At 27.5% G+C, this 6,574-nt stretch overlaps 1 protein-coding gene across 2 annotated transcripts in view; it reads right to left on the minus strand.

The window, feature by feature from the left end:
- Positions 1–5,548, minus strand: part of LOC113365840 — a 221,454-nt gene extending 215,906 nt beyond the window's left edge. For both annotated transcript variants that reach the window (XM_026607384.1, XM_026607385.1), the window contains exon 1: positions 5,353–5,548. The gene's annotated coding sequence lies outside the window, so the exon portion shown is untranslated. The remainder of the gene's footprint in view (positions 1–5,352) is intronic.
- Between the last annotated feature and the right edge of the window lie 1,026 nt (positions 5,549–6,574).

The following is a 6,574-nucleotide window of genomic DNA, read 5'->3' on the forward strand; positions in this document are numbered from 1 at the left end:
TTAATCACTCCACATATGTAATAAAGTCAACGCCGAATGTGCGATATTTTTTGTGGAAACGAGAGAAATTTTTCAATTATAACCGCACGTACTTGGTAGAAAAGTAACAAAACTGATTAAGTATATAAAATCCACTCAGAATTAGTAAATTGATTCAAATATAAAGCCAAGTCATTTTTAGTGCCGATGGACTTTTATTTTAATAAATTTAAGTATTCCAAACCTATTCTTAACCAAAACGTTAGTAAAAAGACAAAAATTGTGAGTGAGAACTTTCGGATTACCTGGACCATCTACGAAGAAAAATTGATAAAGATTTGTAATGATGGAAATGACGTCTATCGTTGGTGCATCAAGATGATGATGATGATGAATGATTTTTGTCCAAATTTTGTATTATTTTTAACTTCCCTTAGAGTAAGTTATAGTAATGAGCCAAAAATCTAGAATGAAAGTTTTTGCATAGCTTCACGTTTCAGAGGTTTTTAAATATTTTGGCATACCTTAGAAAAAATGGATGTGAGAATGTGTGTGTGTGTGTTTTGTGTGTCCGAATTATTTCGTCCACGTTTTCGGGCGCATGGATTAACCGATTTAAATGGTTAAAAGAACATTCGATTTCTATTGATAGGGAGATGTGCTGATTAGTTCTTAGCAAAGACAGGTTAGCCGTCTCGGAGATACGAAGCAAAGAATGCAGAAAATATAAATCGAGTATTTGAGAAATCGGAGTAACGAGTTTGAATGATCCAAAAAATATTCAATTCGTAATGAAGGGGAGAAGTGGTGATTAGTTTTGAGCAAAGGCAGGTCCAGCGGTTTCGGAGATACAGAGCTAAATGTGCAAAAACTTGTAGTTATTGAGAGAACTAAGCGTATGATTTGGATGAGTCAAAGAACTTTCTGCTTGTTTTAACAAAAAAATTGCGTTTGAATAAAAATATTGTTTCAATTTTTTTTTCGAAAAATATTTTTTGTATATCGGAAATAATTCAGATTTTAATTTTAATTCTGACTTAAATTGTAATATACTTTAACTCTGCAATTCAGTTTATATAATTCTTATAAATATTAGACAATTTTACAGTATTTATTTATAATAATCTATTTAAAAAAAAAAATTGCACGAATGTTCCAGCAATTTGCCTTAAGGCACGGTGCCATACACAGTCCTAATTATTTAAGCTGCAATCAGAACTATTCTGTGTGTTCTATAAATTGTTGTGAAATGTTTATATATATATATATATATATATATATATATATACATATATATGTATATATATTTATATTTCCACTACCAAGATATATTAGAAAGTAGTGCAATGATTATTTTGTTGTATATCTCTATGATAAAAACTATATGCTTTTAAAATCATGTTTCTTTGTTTATTTCCAAGTGAAAACGAATAGAAGTACTACCTTATATCAAGTATAGCAAAGATGTTGTGGATCAAATTATTAAATATTCAAGAAAAAATATGTAAGTAAAAAATACATGAGTAAAAAAGACTAAAAATACTGTCTAATATCAGGTCAAGCAAAGATATTGTTAAAATCTTTTTAAATCTGAAGTAAAAAATACATTCGATAAAATACTTATTATTTTTTATTATCATCGTAAAGATTTCATCAAAGTCTTTTATTTAGTTCATTTATACTAATATAAAAAATATGCTGTGTTATCAATTGTAAATATTATATAAATTGTGAGGTAATTATTAGTTTTTGCAAAAGGCAGGTTGTAACATAGTTGTATTCAAAACACAGGTGGAAATAGCACAAATTATGAAATTTATTGTAAAGGTTAAATTAGATTTATCAATCTCTTTGATAAATGCTTTGAAACCATTGAATTGATTGTTTTGATACAAATAACTGTTTATTTTCAGATTATCTCATATAAGAAATATCAAACGGCTGTAACTATTAATTTAAAAACAAAACAGTTAATAACTCTGAACAAAAAAATAGTAAGTGGTATTTTTTCGGCATTTGAAGCATTACCTCTTTTTAGAAAACTCTGTACAAGATCCAAAAAAAATCTGTTGATGTATAATTTTCAATTTGTAATGTACAAACTTTAGTACGATGTCAAAGTTTCAATTCAAAAGCAAGAATATAAAAATTGTAAATAAAACTAAATCTAAATGTACAAGTCGGCCATTTGATGAGCATCTTGAGAATTGATTCTTGCAATATACTTACGTTGATTAAATTAAGTGCTTTCGTTCAACAATAATGTTCAATTCAAACTATATCAAACTTAATCCAATTTATTTCTTAGTGTCGCGATTCACTTCTCTTTAGGAGAAATAATGTAAAATGATATAAATAATAAAGAGTCTATTTTATAAATCACATCATATAGTCGACAGATGTTTAAATGAATAAATTAATATTGAATATAGATACAAAAATTTAAAAAAAATATTTATAATATATTATGTAATAAAATCGAGTAATTGTTATGTGATAATAAATTTTGAATAATTTTCTGCCTTCAACATACTTTTGAACGGCCACCACTATAACTTACGACTGTGCGAAGTCAGCACGATATATGCCTTGTGTTCAAATAATCTATGGCCGTTTAATGTCTCATTTTGACCTGAGAACTATAAATAAAATCGTTTCTTTTCGACTGTTCACATAGATAAATTAGATTCTCATAAAAGTGCCTAGTTAAAAGTAGGTCGCATTGATTAAAGAGATACTAAAGATACGCCTAATACCCAAATGGATGTAGTAAAATGAAATTTTACCAACTTCAGTATTTTTTAATTATTATTCACCATTGATATATTTTTAGCTAATACAAATTATTTCTACAAAATTATAATTAGCAATTGATTGATGTGATGTCACAATGAATGCAAATATTACTTTCACTTTATATTAAATTGCAACAAATAATTACTCGGAATTATAATCAGAAAATTATGAACTGGAAATCATCAAACGATATGATACACAGCTGAAATAATATTAGATTAAACAAACAATAACAATGTAATGCTCAAAGCACTATTGTATTATCATCATATCTATTTTGCCAATAATTATAATAAACTAAACAAAAGTAATTAGTCATACGAATTAAAAATATTAGTTTTATATTGGTTTATAAATGCTTGTAGTAATGTGATTATTTATTTTGTGGTGAAGACTGTAATGTCTATAACATAGCGTTGCTATGGCTCCTTTCTTCATATAAAATGGTAGTAAAAACTATCAAAATCCTATCTATTTGCTGTGCAGTCAGACTTTTAAGACATAAAATCTAACCTAGAAAACTCGCAAGCATCAATAAAAGAATAGTATCAAAACTGCATCTTTCTGATGTGGATTTATAACACATAAGTGATCTTAGGTTTTATGTGTAAAACGCCTAATCGCACAGCAAATTCATAGCATTTTGATAGTTTTTACTACCATTTTATATAAAGAAAGAAGTTTTCATAACAATGCTATGTTATGGACTATTTTACCTAAGAATTGTCCTCTTAATATTGCAGGTCCAAAAATAGTTTGCAAATATCTCTTAACTTTCCAAAGGAGAAGATTCTGGATATGTCAAAAATGCTATTTACAATAAATACCTTATTATTGATCTTCAAAATTAAACTTAACTTCACTCCAACAACTAAGGGATTGATGTTACATAACAAGTTAAATTTAGATGCACATTAAAAGTAAATATTACTGCCATTTCATGTTAAATTGCAATTAACAATTAATCGGAATTACAATCAGCGAATTATTGGCTAAATATTACGAACCGATTTGATATTATTTCCACGAAAGCTGAAATAATATTAAATTAAACAAACAATTACAACTATCTGTTTAATGCTCCTTTGTAATATAAACATGATAATCACAAAAATGAAATAGTTGGTTTTAAAATAATTACAAACTAACTAATACGTATTCAAAATATTAGTGTTTTATTAATATATCAGTGCCATAATAATAATAATATGTGGGAGTCTGCTCATGGTGAGAGAACACCTCAAATCATTGATTTACTTACTCTCCTTTGTTTATTATTTATTACCATTATATTTTTTACCATAGCATTTTATTACCATTAATTTTTATTGTTATTCATTTTTATGCATTTCTCTCTATAAACTTTAACAATTAAATTTTACCAATGCTATTATAATAATATTTAATATTTCATGATTAAAAATTTCATTAAAAAAATAATTTCCCGAAAATAAGTAAGTTTTCACCAAAAAATTTGATTTTCTTGACATTTCAAGATATTCTGAATCGCTTGACATTAAAATTAGAAGTGTTTATGTATGGAGATAAGATATTCACACAAAATTAGCCATGTACGATATAAATCCAAAATTTATTTTCAAGATTTACAAAAAGTTTGAAAGATGTCACTGTTTTTGGTAAAGGTCAGCCAAGCCTATTATTGAGAACGATTTTTATGAAACTGGTTCAATGAGGATTTTAATGGGGATCATAGAATACTATAGGCCTATAAAAGTGGTCATAGTTTTATTAACAACTACCTACAAATTATGCCTTTTATGCCTACAAATTAATTTCTCTGCAACCTAGTAATTGAAGTGCCGACAAAAATTCGCCAAAGTTGTGGGCCATAAATCCTGAACCCATTCTGAAGATTTAAAAACATTTCGAAAAATGTCGCTGTTTTTAGTATAGGTCAGCCAAGTCCCCAAGTTCATTGCTGAGAACGATTTTTATGTAACTTTGAATAATGATATGATGATTGGCTATAATGAACATCATAGAATACTGTACCCTTATAATAGTTGTTACCGTTTCGTTAAAAACTGCCTACAAATAATGCATTTTATGGTCACTAATTAATTAGCCTTTAACTTAGTACATGAAATACCAACACAAATTCCCTAAAGACGTACGCCCTTGATTCCTGAACCTATTTTGAGGATTTAAAAACAGGTCGAAAAATGTCACAATTTGACATAATTTTAATAAGCATCATAGAATACATATAGGCCTTTATTAAAAGTGGTCGCAGTTTCATTAAACTATGCTTAAAAAAATCGCCAAAGTCTCAAATAATAAGCCTTGTCAAAATACCCAACTTCGACGATCATTTTGAAGTATTGCTACACATCATCAAACCTTCTGATGAAGTCGATTATTTGCCTCCAAAATTTATACTTATAAAAAATTGTTTGATATATAAAAAAGTTTATAAAAAGTATTCGCAATTTGCCTTAAGGCAGTATGATGCTTACACCTAGTTTTAAATTGTATTAAAATAAATACGCTATTTAACTAATCATCATCGCAGTCTCTAGAACCTATAAGTATATTTCTATTAAAATATAAACTCACCTAATATATGTAGGCCATCGAATAAAAATTATTTACATCCTTTTGAATCACACATTTCCACTAATGTTCTATAATCTAAACTAACTACTAATTATAATCACAAAATAGTCTCATTGTTCAGTTTACGCACCTCCAGTTCATGCACCATTGACAAACGTCAAAATAAATTCCATCTCCAATAAACTTATCGCAACCACCTTTATGTATAATACACAATAATTTACCACCACGTGTCTTTTATTCAATAGTAATTTATTCATTCACTGGTTATATTAAAAAACGTAAAACAATTTGCAAAATCACACAAATCTCTTAAACCATTTAATATATTTAAAGGATTGACTATGGCTCACCTTTAACGCAACAATGTCTCTTTCACTGTGTACTTACGCAACTACAATAGCTGATGCCGTGTTAAATTGTAAACATTGACTAAGTTGTCATTGAATGCCGCCAGAGTGTCTTTTATATTAAATTCATTGACTATGCAAATAACATGGATATAATTGATTATAGATATTGATTATTTAGCTTTTAAGCAAAATTACAAATTGTTTACTTAAATTTATTATTTTATGATCAAACAAATTATTATTTTATGATCAAGGTTATAATTAATTTGAAGCACTGGTGCAAAAACTATAAGTCAATAATACAAATTTCACGCGTATAAAACTGCGTGCGAAAATGTAGTAGCAATTATAAAAGACAAACATTAGGGTGCTTTCTAATGAGTTATTACACAACAGTATTAATTAACGGTAAGAAACTAACAGGACTATTGTTCAATGTCTTTATGAAATGGGCTGATTTTAGTTAGTTAATATGAAAAATGATAAAAAATAATAAGTGTACATTTTTGCTATCGCAGTGTTTCTGACATTCACGACAATTTTGTGAAGAACTTGTACTATAAAACAGCAACAGAAAAGTACCGCATATTTATTAATCTATATGAATCACTTACTTTATTAAAAAACTGCATAAGCCAGAAGCTTATGCGTTCATAAAAGCAACATTACTATTAATGATGTCAGACTAATATATAGTATGAAAGCAAAAATTTGATTCTAATTGACGATCTATGTATGTATAAGGAGTAGATCAAATATTATTTTATGATCAAAGTTAAAATTAATTTAGATCAGTGCTGCAGAAAATTCAAGTCACAAATATTGATTTGACACATGTCAAAATGTAATAGCAATTATAAGAGGCAAAC

Source organism: Ctenocephalides felis, unplaced genomic scaffold (assembly GCF_003426905.1).
Source record: "Ctenocephalides felis isolate EL2017-DRISC unplaced genomic scaffold, ASM342690v1 CF-g0.4_SCAFFOLD_01170, whole genome shotgun sequence".
NCBI classification, from domain to species: Eukaryota; Metazoa; Arthropoda; class Insecta; order Siphonaptera; family Pulicidae; genus Ctenocephalides; species Ctenocephalides felis.